The 14,540-nt window shown below is 55.1% G+C and overlaps 1 protein-coding gene across 2 annotated transcripts in view; it reads left to right on the top strand.

Moving 5' to 3' along the window:
* Positions 1-14,540, top strand: part of ARRB1 (arrestin beta 1) — a 74,789-nt gene that overhangs the window by 18,025 nt on the left and 42,224 nt on the right. The gene's annotated exons all lie outside the window — the stretch shown is intronic.

The following is a 14,540-nucleotide window of genomic DNA, read 5'->3' on the forward strand; positions in this document are numbered from 1 at the left end:
CTCCTCCCAACCTAAAATCTAGAATTCTAGAGTCCTGAGCCCCTACTTTTGGGCAGAGAAGGTTCAGAGAAGGTTTGGCTCAAAGTTCTAGAGCAGGAAGACATAGTGGGCATTCCAGGCAAACGGCTTTTTCTCATGCATTTATGTCTTACGGGTGAAATGACGGATCGGGAGGGGAAACTCTCATGGCTGTCCTGACCCCATGCCCCCTCCCCACTCCGTGGCTGGGAGGCCTGTGTTTTCTGGAGGCCCCTCTAGCTCGGCAGTTCCTGCTCTGCTTGGCAGTCTTGCTGTGGAACTTTCTAGAGCCTTCTGCTGGGGGCTGTCTTCCCTCGATGCTGGAGGAAAGCTGAGACTTAGGGAGGAAAAGGAGCAGGGTCCTCCTGCCCTGTACTCATTGTGGATGTGGTGTGCCTGGATTCTGGAACCTCTGGGGGTGGGCAAGAGCTCGTCTTTGCAGCTTCAGGCCCTGGGGGACCCTGGGGCCTCGCCTGAGCCATCCACTCTGTGTTGTCAGCACCCGGCCCAGAGCCTGGAGTGTGGTGATGTCCAGGAAAGGTGTGACTTGCAGGGTGAGTGAATGGCTGGTGGGAGACGAGGATATCTAGGGAAGGACACTCTAGTTTGGCAGGCAGGGGGCTCCACTCAAGTCACCACTTGACCACGGATGAACGTCAGTGTTGCTTCCAGAAAGGAGACAGGGCAATAGTCCTCACTGGAAGGGTCGTGGTGAGGATCAAAAGGCAGCCGAAAGTGGAAACAGATGGTCCAAATGTGCATCAGTGGATGATGTCTAAACCAGTTGTGGTCAGTCCAGACCATGGAGGAGTATTGAGTCATAACAGGGAATGACATAGTGGTGCTTGCTACGACAGGGACGAGCTTTGAAGACATTGCTCTGAGTGAAGGAAGCCAGTCGCCCAGGTCACGCGTTGTAGGATTCCATTTATATGAAATGTCCAGAATAGATCCATCCGTAGATGCCAGGGGCCGAGGCAAGGGGAGGATGGGGAGAAGAGACTACCTATGGGTGAGGCATTTTACTGTGGAGCCATGAAAATATTTTGGGGGGCGCCTGGGTGGCACAGCGGTTAAGCATCTGCCTTCGGCTCAGGGCGTGATCCCGGCGTTATGGGATCGAGCCCCACATCAGGCTCCTCCGCTATGAGCCTGCTTCTTCCTCTCCCACCCCCCTGCTTGTGTTCCCTCTCTCGCTGGCTGTCTCTATCTCTGTCGAATAAATAAATAAAATCTTAAAAAAAAAAAAAAAGAAAATATTTTGGAAATGGAGGAGGTAGGGTTTTTTTTACATATGGTGAATGTACTAAATGCCACTAATTGTTCACTTTGAAATGGTAACTTTTATGTTATGTGAATTTCACCTCAATACAGTATTTTTTTTTTTTAATGGCTTAAAAAAAAAAAGGCCACATCTGTTAGGAAGGGATTCTGGAGGTGAGACATGGGTGTAGGGGTGAGGCTCCTGGAGGAAGAAGGTGTGGGATTGAAGCCGAGAAGGGTGCAGGTGTCAAGTGGGAAGCAGTTGGGCAGACTGGTAGGACCAAGGGTTCTAGAACAAGACTGACAGGATTCAGAGCTATGTGGCGTGGGGCAGGTTATTTCACCCTTCTGTTTCGGTTTTCTCATCTGTGAGATGGGAATAATGACGTTTTTATTATGGGACTCATAATCTTTTATTATGGAAGTTATAAAATTTTCCCGAGGATTAAATGAGTTAGTATTTGCAAAGTGCTGAGAAGGGCACTTGGCATAAAGTAAGTGCTGTGTAAGTGATAGCTGCTGTTGTTTTTGCTCATTCACATTTTTATTTATTTGCTCACTTACTGAGCAACCAGGCCCGGGCTGTGCCCTGAGGGCCGGGCTGGGAGCGGACCGGGGTCTGCTCTCAGGGGCGCCCTCCCATCTTGGTGCCGGAGTCCGGCCCCGCAGTACCTCCTCCCCGCGCCACGCCCGTACCTCCAGCTGTTGATGAAAATCGTGCATCACCTCCTGAGTCTCGGAGCTGTCTGAGCCGGCACCGTTTCCCCTAGGACCTGGCAGGCTGCTTTCATGGCTTTTGAAAACACCCAGGTCTTGGGGGCTGGTGCCTTGGGCTTTCGGGAACGTGAGTAAGTCCCTGGGCCTTGGTTTCCCTGCTTGTCTTGGGAGAGGTCAGGCTGGCTGTGCTCTGGGGTTCTCAGTGTTTGTTAACCTCCAGACCTCTGAGCCTACGCTTGGGACGGGCCCGAGGTGTCACATCTGTTGAGATTTCATTTATAAAAAGTGGACGGTCTTTTTTGGGCTGGCATTCTGGACAACCAAGGTAGGGGGTTGGAGTGGGAGTCAGGGGTTCCTTCTGAGCGTCAGCCTTCAAGCTTCTGCCTCCTTTTGGGCCTGACCAGCCCCTGTCAGCCTCCCCGACCCTTCTAGCAGTCATTCGGGCTCAGAGTCTCGTGCACTGCAACAGTCTGATTAGAGCGGCCGCCCATCCCTGCTCTGTCAGCCCTCTGTGTCGCCGCCCCTCCCGCTGCCGTCCTCAGTCTGTTGCTCCAGCACCCAGCACAGTCATATGCCCCATCTGCTCAGCGTGGCATTCAGTCCACACACAATCTCCAGGTCATGGTCACTCCCGTTCACCCCCCGCAGAGTCTTGCTCAGCTCCTGTATGTACCCCCTTGCTACCACCTGCCTCCCTCAGCTCACCGCCAACCACCTGCCCTCCTCCCACCCAGAGGTCTGTCTCCACCTGCTGGCCTCCCTGCCAGATGCTTGTCACAGAGCTTGTCCCAGGGCGAAGGAGCAGAAAAGACATTCCAGGAAGGAGCTTGCTTTCTCTCTTCTTGTAAAAGCAAAGCTACATTTTAAGTAGCTTGAGTCAGGCTTCCAGAACTCCTCCCTGGTGGTGGGAGGATGGATAAAACAGTCGCCACTGAGCTGGAGAGCCTCCGGAAGAAGGTAGAACCAGAGTCGGGCCAGGCGGAGTTCTCTGGGTTCTCAGAAAGGGCTGAAATGTTTGTATCCCCTCTTCTCTCTCCCAGACACAGGCAGCGCTCCTACACACGTGCACCCTGGCCCTCAAGGGTTTGGCACGCTGTGATCAGGGAAGGTTTCTTGGGTAGAATACTCATTTATTCAGCCTTTCATTCATCCATGGGCCTTTGCTCAGTGCCAGGCCCTGTGCTGAACCCTGGGCACATAGAGTGGGGGCCAGACCAGGTGGTGAGGGAGAGTGCTGGGCACCCAGAAGGATACAGGGCAGTCTGATAAGTGCCATGGGTTCGTTTGCTCATTCAACAAAGGCTTGCTAAACACCTGCCACGTACCAGGCACCAATCTAGCACTGGGGCACCAGCCTGGAACAAAGTGGGCGAGAACCTTTACCTTCACCAGGCTAGCCTTCTGGTGCTGTGTCATCCTAGAGACAGAGTGACCAGCGTTCTGAGGGCACGTTGAAAAAGAACTAATATTTATCTTTCGATAACTACTTTTTTTAAAAAAATTTAAAGATTTTATTTATTTATATGACAGAGAAAGAGAGAGAGCACAAGCAGGGGAGAGGCAGAGGGAGAAGCAGGCTCCCTGATGAGCAAGGAGCCTGGTGTGGGACTCGAACCCAGGACCCTGGGATCATGAGCTGAGCCGAAGGCAAACATTCCGACTGAGCCACCCAGGCATCCCTCAATAACTATTTTTAAAAACACAAAACCTTCACATTTGGACAAGAAGATAGCAATCATCCATAATTTCATCACTTTGGAAGAACATTAAAAAGATTTTTTTTTCGTGTTGCCCTCGTTGCTATGCATGTGTGCATACGTGTATGTGTGCAGGTCCCTGTGTGTTCAGACGCGTTGTGTTTAAACTGTGTGTGACATCTGGACTAATGCTTTTTTTTCCTGCAGCATTTCCCCTGCCATTAACCCAGCATTAATAAATCCATATTTATTAATGACACATAGAGTTCCTCACGCAAGTGCTTGCAGTTTATGGAACCCTCCCCTTATTTGGCATGGACATTATTTCTAGTTTTTTGCTACTACAGATAATGCCGAAACAATGAGCTTCGAAACTATCCAGTGACTCTCTGAAGGCAGGATCCTGGAAGTTGCAAAGGTCGCAGGCTCTGCAGCTGCCGGTCCTCCCTCTCCCCTGCGCACCTTTCTTCTTGTGAAGGTGCAGCTTCTTGCCTGCGGGGGAGAGGAGGTTCCCGCCAGGCCAGGTCGGTCTCAAGACCAGTGGTTGCCTTTCTCTTTTGCTGCATGAACAATCAGCTGATAACTTAGTAGCTGGAAACGACAGCATTCATTTTTTTCTCTCTCCGGGGCTCTGGGTCAGGATGTGGGAAGGGCTCAGCTGGGCATGTCTGGCTCAGGGTCTGATGCGGTCGCCGCTGGGTGCTTGCAGCGGGACCTTGTTGATATTACCCCTGGGGTCTGGCCCTGTCTCACTCTCTCTCATGGCTGCCTCTCTCGTGCGGCCACCTCCGTGTCTCCCGTGGACGAGTGACACCAGCTGAACAGACAGCGCTCTCTGCGGGTCCGGGGTGCTTGCCGGCTCTTTACGTATGTGAAGTTGCTCATTGAACCCTTACCGCGACCCAAGGAGGCAGGCGCTGTGGTGATCTCGCTTCCAGCTCAGGAAGTGCAAATGTGGGATTTGAACCCAGAGCAGCCTTTTTACTGATCCTGCCCCCAACTGGCCTCCCTGCGTCTACTCGAGCCTCTCTGCCCTTCCATTTCCACCCGGTGGCCAAAGTGAACATACTAAAGGGTCATCACGTTGTTTGCGTCCATCCCCTGCTGACACCCTGCCAGCGTCTTATCATGGTGATGATATTATCCCGACTGCTGACCAAGGCCACCTGGTGACCGGGTGCTGCTGCCACCCCGGCCCCTGCTGGCCTTGCCCACCCGTCTCCCTCAGTACCTTCCATGAGGCTTGCCCCGGCCTCCGAGCCTTCCTGCCGCAGCTTCTGTGTAACGTGCCCACCCCTTGCCTCTGTCAGAGTTGTTCCAGCTGCTTCTTCAGCTCCTAGCTCAGATCTCACTCCCTGCAGAGGCCTTCTCGACGTTTCCGGCTGGTCCGTCACCTCTCCTGTGCTCTGGGAGCACTGTATTTGGAGCTGCTGTCTCCCCTGCTAGAAGGGAAACTTTGTGTAGAAAGGCCGTTGCACAAATCTGCCCTAGTCGCCATTTGTCCCTGGTGGTCAACAGTGTCTGACCTGGAAAAGGTACTCAGTAAATATGTGTGGAATATTATTGATAATAATAAGAGCTAATAGGTATTACCAAGCATTTAGTTAATCCTCAGAACAACCTTATGGGGTAGGCCCTCTTGCCATCCCCTCGTTTTAGATGAAGAAACAGGCTGAGGAAGGGGAGTCACTTGACTGATGTCCTCTAGCGAGTAGAAGGTTCACCCAAGGCAAACTGGTTTACTATGAGAAAAGAGGCAATGAGAGAAGGATCCCTCAATGCTAGCAGCTTAGAGCTGGTCAGATGAGGGAAAGCCCAGACGCACGTCATTGCAGTAAAGCTTCTCACACGGTGGTGAGGACCTATGTGTGGGGAGGGTTGTTTTCCTCCAGTAGGGAGAGAGGAAGGAGAGAAAGGGCCCCTGGACAGGAAGTGGATTTGCTCTGGGGCCACTCTCCCACTTGGACGCCAGGCCTGGCCACACTCTCCTGGCCACAGCCTCTGTCTCCCCAGCTCGCTGTCCCGAAAGGAAGGCCTGAGGAAAGAAGGTACCAGCCGGGACAGGGATGGGGTGGGACTCCCCCATGTGCTGAAGTCATACCAGAGGCCTCAGTTCTTACTTACGTGGAGTCCTGTCCTTAACCTGGTGCCTCTCCTAAGAGGAAAGGGGATAGGAGAATTTCCATTATACAGGTGAGGGAATGGAATGATCCAGAAAAGTCAAGGGAATGGTCTAAGTCCCAGAGCCCGGACCAGAACCCAGATCCCTGGAAGCCCCCAGGACTGTGTGCGTGTGTGTGTGTGCGTGTGTGTGTGTGTGTGTGTGTGTTTGTGTCTATGAGTGTGGAGTGGGGGTGGGGGACAAAGATGATGGCCTCCCCCTTCGTCAGTCCCCCAGCTCCTCCTGACTCCTTATCCCAGCAGCGTGTCCTACCAGAGGAAAAGGCCCCCATTAAGGCTCTGTGGACTGTCCCACAGTGCCTGCCAGTCCTGTTTGTCTGGGAGTCCAGAGTCGCCTCGGTGCCCACACTCCATCCGTTGAATTCCTTGGCTTTCCCACCTGACTGTGGGCTTTCTAAGGGCTAAGCCTTGACTCAGGTCAGATTTTCTGAGTTTCTGCTAAATCCTGTGCAGCCCAGCCCAGCCCAGCCCAGCCCAGAGGTTGGTTCAGGGGCTTGGGGCAAAGTTGGTACCCGAGTGGGTCTTGAAGGAGCAGTAGGAGTGACCAGGTAGAGTCCGTATCGCCTTCCTCTCTGAGCCCCGGCCCCTGTGGGTACAGAGCTGGGCGAGTGCTGGTGATTGATGGGGCCTCCTCCTGCCACCGCCCCCCCCCCCCCCCCCCCCCAGTTCCAGACCCTGAAGCTTCCAGAGACTCCAGCCCTGGGCGCCTGCCCTGCCACCGCCCCTCTGAGGCCCCAGCTTCTTTCCCTGTCTCCTTCCTCACAGGTCTGTCTTCTGGGGATTCTGTTTTGGTTGGAAAGAGGAGGCGGAGGTGTTTGCGTGTCTGGCTCTTTCCTCCTTTCTCATTCCTCCTCCCTTCCTCCCTCTTGCCTCTCAAGATGTCTCCTCTGCCAGCCTGGCCGCACTCCAGCCTCCCTGCTCTTCAGTAGCCGTCCTCTCCCGCCTGGGGCTCCTGTGGGCTGTGGCTTTCCCTTAATGCCTTCTGTCTCCAGACAAGGGGTCCAGGGGGCACATCCTTCAGGGTGGGGGCACACTGCCTCCTCCTTCCCCTACTGTTTAAAACCCACATGTCCTGGGAGAGGAGGCTGTAGGCCCGTTCTAGCACTGCCTCCTGCCCCGAGTATCCCTTTCCCCTCTGGGTCTTGGTTTCCTGCGGAGCCCACGGCATAGGCAGCCCCTTGGCATGGGAGCACATAACAGGCCTTGACTTCATTTCATAGTAGTTTTGTGCTGCTTTGCCAAGGATCTGTACCCCAGGCATGGGACCCTGGGGAGCTGCTCCCTCCTGCATGCCGGTGGCCTGGAATATAGAATTTGCACTACCCCCCCCAGCCCCAACCACTTTGTCATATCCCCAGCTGAGGTCCCCTCGTTCCCTGAGGACCCTCATGGACCCCTTCTCTGCTTCTCCTGGTGAGGTTCACAGGGTGAAGCAGACCCACACCCTGGCCTGCCAGAGCTAGGCCTGAGCTCTGTATCCTCAGCACCTTGCACCGTGTCTGGAGCAGGGCTGATAACTCAATAAATATTTGTCGAATGATCTTTGGAGGAGCAGCCAGCGAAGCAGAGAGGGGCATGACAGGGGGTGAGGAGGGATGAGGTGCTGAGGGGGCACTTCCTAATAGAGGTGACGTATGGTGTTTAAGAATGGGCCAGAGTTGGACGGAGAGCAGGGTGGGAAGGGCCTTCCAAGCAGAAGGAACCGATGGTGTGTGATCTGGGGCTTAGGGTATATGCGAGTAAGTAGAAAGAAGGGAGGCTGGAAAGAAGGGCCTGGATGTGGGAGGACCTCTGTTCTGGGGATGGGTGCCCTGGCCTTCTGGAATGGTGCCAGCACTTAGCCCCCTCGGCTGGGTCCCAGGTCTCTGTGCTGCAAGCCTGGGTTTGGGGAGGGGCAGGCAGGTGGTGGAGGGGGCGGGCCCTCGGGGCTTGCCAGGCCTTGCTGGGGCTTGGGACTGTGTGAACCCAAGGCCACTAGCTCTATTCCCCTGGGCCCAGCAGGTCGTGGGATTAGAACCTGTCAGGGCCAGCTGGGTGAAGCAGGCTTGTGACGACACATAAGTTAGAACCAGGGTCAGCTGTGGCCTCCGTAATTTCCTCTCTGTAACCCTGGGCATATCACTGACTTCTTTGCAAGAGGTTTCCTCTGCAATAGAGATAACACAAGCTGCCTCTCAAGATTGTTACAAAAATTAAGGTAACTTGCGTAAAATGTTCCCTTTTCCTCCGGGCTTCTCCCTTCCTCCCCCACACTCCTCCTTAGCAGGGCTGGCCCTTTCCACTGGAGGCCGGGGTCTGGTGGCAAGGCATCCTCAGCGCCGATAGCCCAGCCCTGTATCTGTCCTTCCACAGCGCCCTGGATTCCTAATGCCCCTGCTAAGTATGCGTTCCTCTGGGCAGTGGTTCTCAGTGTCTCAGGGCCACAGCATCTGCAGCGCCTTTAGAAATGCAGTGGTTGGATCCCCAGGCCCACCTCTCACCTACCGAGGGGGAACTCTGAAGGTGGGGCCCAGCAAGCTGGCGTTCAACAAGCCTCCCACGTGATTCTGAATCAGGCTCAAGGGTGAGAACCGCTGCCCTAGGAGACCGATGCCCCAGGGCCTCTCAGCTGGAGAGCCTGGGTTTGGGTCAGAAGTCAGAACACAAGGGTGCCCCTGGGTCTGGCCTCAAGGGGGTGGGGGACCTGAGCAGTCACACAGGGCCCCAGGCTCAGGAGGACCTCTGGATGGGTTAAGTGCTCTTCTGTTGCTGTCTCGACGTCTGAACAAGGGGCCTTGCATTTTCATTTTGCACTGGGCGCACAGGTGATAGCGCTGGTGCTAGGTGCTGGTCCCAGGCCAGGTCGGGGGTACTGGGTATCCTCGGGGAGTCAGTGTCCCTCCTGGTCTCATGTGCTCATCTGTACAGCAGGATGAGAAACCCCACCTCCTAGACTAATCGTGAGGATTCGGTGAAGCTTGGGCTCAGCAGTCGGCACCGTGCCTGGCCCAGGCGAGTGCAGAGCGGCCTCCTGAGGCCCCGTGCCAGGACTAGGTGTACCCTGGGGAAACCGTGGCAGCAAACAGACCCTGTCCTTGGCCTCATGGGGCTTTCAGTCTGGAGCACGGAGACAGCAAGAGTTCCCACTGTGAGGGGTACCCTGAGAATGCCTAAGGTGGGGGGCCCTGACCTAGTTGGGGGGGCCACCAGAGGCTTTCTGAGGAAGTACCCAATGAGCAAATCTCTGAGCTGAAGTAGATGTGAACTTGGCGTGGCGTTGGACAGCCTTGTCCAGACGGGGGCAACAGTATTATGCTGTGTTTATAGTTACTAATCGCGGATCTCTGGGGAGGCTGAGGCGGGGGAGAGGGCTTGGAGGGAGGAGATGGGCCACAGAGGCCAAAGGCGGTCAGGAGGCTGCCTTGGGGCCGCATCACAGCTCCGGCTTCCTCCCCTAGATGAAGGCTTTAGAATAGAAACAGCCCTTGCCCAGAGGCCTCCTGGAGCAGCAGGAGTGTGGCCTTGCCAGCTTGTGTGGCGGGCAGGTTACTGACCCTCCGCAAACCTCAGCTTCCTCTTCAGCAGAATGGGCCTCTTAGTGCCCTCAGCTGGCCGTGGTGATGGCCCGGAAGGCCAGCACAGTGCCGCCCTGCGCCCTGCGGTGGGTGGATTCCTCCTCCCTCCCGGGTGGAAGTGGGGAGCCCCGGTTTTGATCAGGAGTTCCTGTAGCCCACGCTGACTCCCTTGGGGGAGTCCTTTCTCTAACCAGAAGGAAAATAAGGCTGATAATCCCTTTCCTAGAGATGATCTGCTGAGATTAAGGACTAACCAGCTTTGGGGGCCCAGAAGCAGTAGCTTTGCAGACAGCTGAGTGTCCTTCTCTCTGGGGCTCCCCCACCTCGGAGTCCAGCCTGGGGGTTAAATTAAACCCACCAGCAGTATCACAGAGAGGGATGAGCTCCCCCAGCCAGCGCCCTGAGTCCAGACCCCGCTCTTCCAATGGTGGGAGCGGCTTTTGCTTCGTGCAGGCTTCTCGGCACCAGGTCCGGTCCATGCATTCATCAGGAAAGGCATTGTTATTTCCCTTTTATCCATGAAGATCAGAATGACTCGTCCTTGCCCAAAGTCACCCAGCTGGTGAGTGGCAGACCCCAAGCCAGTACCCCAGATTCCCATAGTGACACAGTGTGGGGCCAGGGGCAAGTCCTGTCCTTCTCTGGGTCTCAGTGCCACTACGTGCACCCTGAGGGGTGAGACCTAATGTTCCTGGAGGCCCCATCAGCTCCACTGCCCTGGGGTCTGCATTTCTGGGAGGGCCCATTCCCTGGAGAAGTTACCCCACCATACTCTGTTTCGCATCCAGGCTGCTTGCTGTTCCTTTACTATGTAGGAAATGACCGGCTCACTCAGGGCCTCTCAGCTCCAGCCTTCCAGGCCTCCTGCCACCGAGGGCTGACCTTTGGCCCTGCTCCCTCTCCCTTACCCATGAGGAGGAACAGGTGTGGCCGGGACCTATGTTTTTCCACCATGAGTGTGTGTGGCCTGGGGCTGATGAGGGGGGAGCCTCTCTCCTGTGGGAGAGTCCAAAGTTGTGAAGAGTTTGGTGTCTCCAGGGAAACGACCCAGGTCAGTGTGGCTGGAGGGTGTTGGGGGGGCCGGGGAGTGGGGGTGGGAGGGGAGATCGGAGGAGTGGGTGGGCCCGGATTGTGAAAGGCTCGTGGGGAGCAGTGAAGGGGTTTGAGGCCAAGGAGAGGCTTAGCGGGTCTGCATCAAGCATGACAGAAAATGCCAGCGACAGGAGACAGAGCGTCAGGCACACAGAACTCCATAGCCATTTGCCGTGGTTTCCTTATGTGGATCGTCATGAACACGCAGATTGCGCTTCTTAGCAGCTGTGACAACTCGAGCCAGTCATTAAGCCCCAGGGCCTCGTTTGCCCCACCAGTCCCGTGGGAGGAAGGATAAGGAGTCTTCCTCTCAGGGGTTTTATTAGGAGCAAAGAGAGAGAATGGGGAGATTTCATCTCATCGTGGTTAATCCTGCAAATTCTTGGCCCACTCAGCCCAGCTGTGTAGCCAGGGCCCTTCCTCCACGTCACACGCCTGCCCGCGTCACAGTTTGGGGGGGGGTGGGACTCAGTCACTGGCTCCAGGAGGCCCCAGCCATAATACAATCCCTTACAGGCAGAGTTTACCCTCCTCAGGTCCCCTCCCTCCTCTGTCCTCAACCGTGGCCCTGCAGTGTCAGACCCCTGCCTCCTCCTCAGACTTTCCCCCAGCCTTGAAGCCCTGGCCGAGGGTCTCCCGGCCTTAAGAGCCCGTGGAGATTCCCGGTAAGCCCACTGTGGTGTGGAGGGGAGCACGCAAGACCAGAGGAAGTCATGCGCCTTCCCCGAGGCTGTGTCCTCCTCTGCAAAACGGGAATGGGACAATTAGTCTCCGATTGCTTCTGTAACAAATTCCCACAAATTTAGTGGCCTAAACCAGCATAGATTTATCCTCTTATAGTTCTGGAGGTCAGAAGTTCTAAAGTAGGTTGGTAGGGCGGTGATCCTTCTGGCGGCTCTAGGGGAGAATCCATTCCTTTGCCTTATCTAGCTTCTAGAAGCTGCCTGCATTCTTTGGCTCCTGGTTCCATCCTCCATCGTAAGGCCGGCAGCACAGCATCTTTCAGTTTCTCTCTTGATGCTTCCCTCGGCATGACGTTGCCTTTTCTCTCTCTGACCCTCCTGCCTCCCTCTTATAAGGACCTTTGGGATGACACTGGGTCCACCCAGATAATGTAGGGGGTTCTCCCCTTCTCAAGATCCTTAACTAAATCACACCTGCCAAGTCCCTTTGACCACGTAAGGTACCATATTCACCGTTCCAGGGATTCAGATGTGGGCATCTTAGGGGGCTGTTCTTCAGCCTGCCACACATACCTTGCAAGGTGGTCGTGAGGATTAAGGAGACAAGAAATATGAAAGGCTCCAACAGCACCTGGGACATGGCAGTCAGTCCCCAGACATACTTCTTTGACCTCATCTCTCTGGGCCTCTGTCTTCCGATCCGTAAAAAGAGGCGCATTCCAGCTCCAGTAGTTGGATCCTACCTTCACTTAGAGCGAGTGGTAAGAACGGGCAGACTGTGCCCTTAGCCCAGCCTGGGCTTCATCGGAAGCAGCAGAATGGAGCCCTGCCCCCAGGACGCCCCCAGTGGCCCTTGGAAAAGCCCGAAGCCCGCGTTCTCCTCCTCCCTGTCTGGGGCAGGCCTCTGCAGGTTCCTGGCCTGCCGTCCATTTCCCATCATTCCCAGGGACGGCTGATGGGAAAGGCTGAGCTCACTGCTCCCTCGGGAGCGCGAGGGGTGGAGGGAGGAGAGGGAGAGGCTGCCGGCAGCTGTGGGAGCAGGAGAGAGGAGAGGAGAGTTGCAGTAGGAGAGGTCGAGGTTATCAGCGCTCAGGGGTGTGGAAGAGGGCGGGGCATGGCCTCCAAGCTGGGCCTCACAGAAGCTCAGCTCTTCCCTGGACTCTCTGGAACGCTGTTCTGTCCCTCTGCTGGCCGCGCTGCTGAGGGGCCGCGGGCTCTCCGGAGCAGGGTGCACGTATGTTGGGGCTGGGAAGAGGGCATCACAGACCAGCACGGGCAGGGAATGGGGGGCCACTGCCCGACAGGAATAAGAATAACGCCCCCTTCATGAGGAGAGGGCCTTGTCAGCCAGTGTCCACCCCTCACCCCTACCCTCTCCCCAGAAATCGGTCCCCATTTGCCCTTGGGCTCCTCATCTCTCTTCACCAGACCTTACTTTTCTTACTTGCACGTGTGTGAGGGGCAGTGGGAGGGCATTGTAACACCATTATGGGATTTGAGAGAATTAAATGAGACTTTGATTTTGAAATGATTTGGAAACATACAGTCTGCCCTAGAAGGAGGTGTAATTCCACACACACGCACGTCGCTTTAATGTTCTGTCTTCACCTTGATGACCTGGCAAACTCAATCACTCTCGGAGTCCCATCTCACATGTCACCTGTCCTCTGTAACTTCCAAGCCACTCCCTCCCTGGAGTGACTGTCACCTTCTTTATAACTCTCTCGCAGTGCCTTTTGCAGGATAGTTTTTGGCTTGCACAGCTGTCTCCCCCGCCACATGCGGGCAGTACATTCACCGCAGACCCCTCTGCTTCTCAAGGGCCCCGGGGTTGTGGTAGAACAGAGGCGGGATGGCGCAGGCTGAGGAAGCTGGCCTCCTGGGGTCTGGCGGGGGCAAGGCCCCCATGTGGCGGTCCCGTCCCTGGGGCAGGTTCCCACGACCACCTCCGTCAGATTTACAAGCATCTAGGTTGGGCGGGTGGGGCTGCTTCTGAAGTTGTCAATCACACAGATTGGTGGTTGAGAGGCGGGGGCCCTGTTCCTCCTGGCGGGCTTCTCACGCTTCCCTGGACAAGGAAGGGGAACCAGCGTGAGGAGAAGATGGAGGGTTTGGGGTGGGTATGGAGGTGTTGATTACCAAGCCCCAGGGTGTGGTTCCAGGAGAGGTTTGGAGATGCCCCCGAGGGCTCCTTCCTGCCTGCTGCGTCACCGAGGACAGGCACTCTTGGCTGGCCTTGCTGTGCCCACCTCATCTGTAGGCCTCTGTGTTCTTGGAAGTAATGGAAATGCATTTCTTAAAAATGCTTGACAATTCAGCCTTGTTCTCATAACAGGCCTTTGTCTCTGGCCTCCTAGGAACTCCTCATACCCATTATCTCCTCTCAGCTGCCTAGGCCCCTCAGGGTAACGTGACCCCCACTGAGAGCTGGTGAGCCAGTTGAGGCCGAGGTGGGCTGGAACCTGCTCAGGGCCCCCCAGCGAGTTTGTTTATTGTGATGGTTGGGATTTTCACCACTTTCAGAGCTCTCGCTGGGTGCCAGGGCCTCCTTTAACACTGCAGACGCTGAAGTGCGGGCTGATGAAGCCACAGGTCGGCCCGACCCCAAGCCCTTAACTCCTTTCTGATGCATCTTCTCTGTGCCAAGCACAGCCCCCCCCCCCCCCAGCAGCAGCTCCCACCCTGGGCGGGGCAGACATCCATGAGACACACCCACCACCAGGCCCACCAAGGTGTAGGAGGCAGGCTGCGCCCTCGAGGGAATAAGGGAAGAATGCCTTCTTCCTTGGCCTCAAGATTAAACATGATAAATATACAAAGCACCTGGCACGTAACAAAGAAATGATAAATCTTAAAATGATTGCTATTGTGGGTTTTTCTTGTTTTCTAAATTTTAATAAAGCCGCTCAGTTAAAAGTTCCAAAAGAAGGAGAACTGTAGGCGTGTCTGGCTGGCTCAGTCAGTTTAGCGTCTGACTCTTGATTTCAATTCAGGTCACATAGATCGATCCCTGCGTCGTGCTCTGCACTCAGCGTGGAGTCAGCTTGAAATGGTCTCCCTCCCTCTCCTTCTGCCCCTCCCCCAGTGCACGGGCTCTCTCTCTCTCTCAACAGAAATAAATAAAATCTTAAAAAAGAGAAATGTATTTTGAGATGACTGAGAAGCTTGTGTTGTACATTTGTAATACTGTTCTTTGAGAGAACCTCTTACGTCCTGACAATACCACAATATGTCCAATAATGAGTGTATTTGGTTTGGAACACAGGACAAATTGTGTCTTTCCAAAGTACTTAAGTCTTTTAAAATTCAGAAGCATTGTAATTATATTTTTACTT

The sequence above is a fragment of the Ursus arctos genome, unplaced genomic scaffold (assembly GCF_023065955.2).
Source record: "Ursus arctos isolate Adak ecotype North America unplaced genomic scaffold, UrsArc2.0 scaffold_22, whole genome shotgun sequence".
NCBI classification, from domain to species: domain Eukaryota; kingdom Metazoa; phylum Chordata; class Mammalia; order Carnivora; family Ursidae; genus Ursus; species Ursus arctos.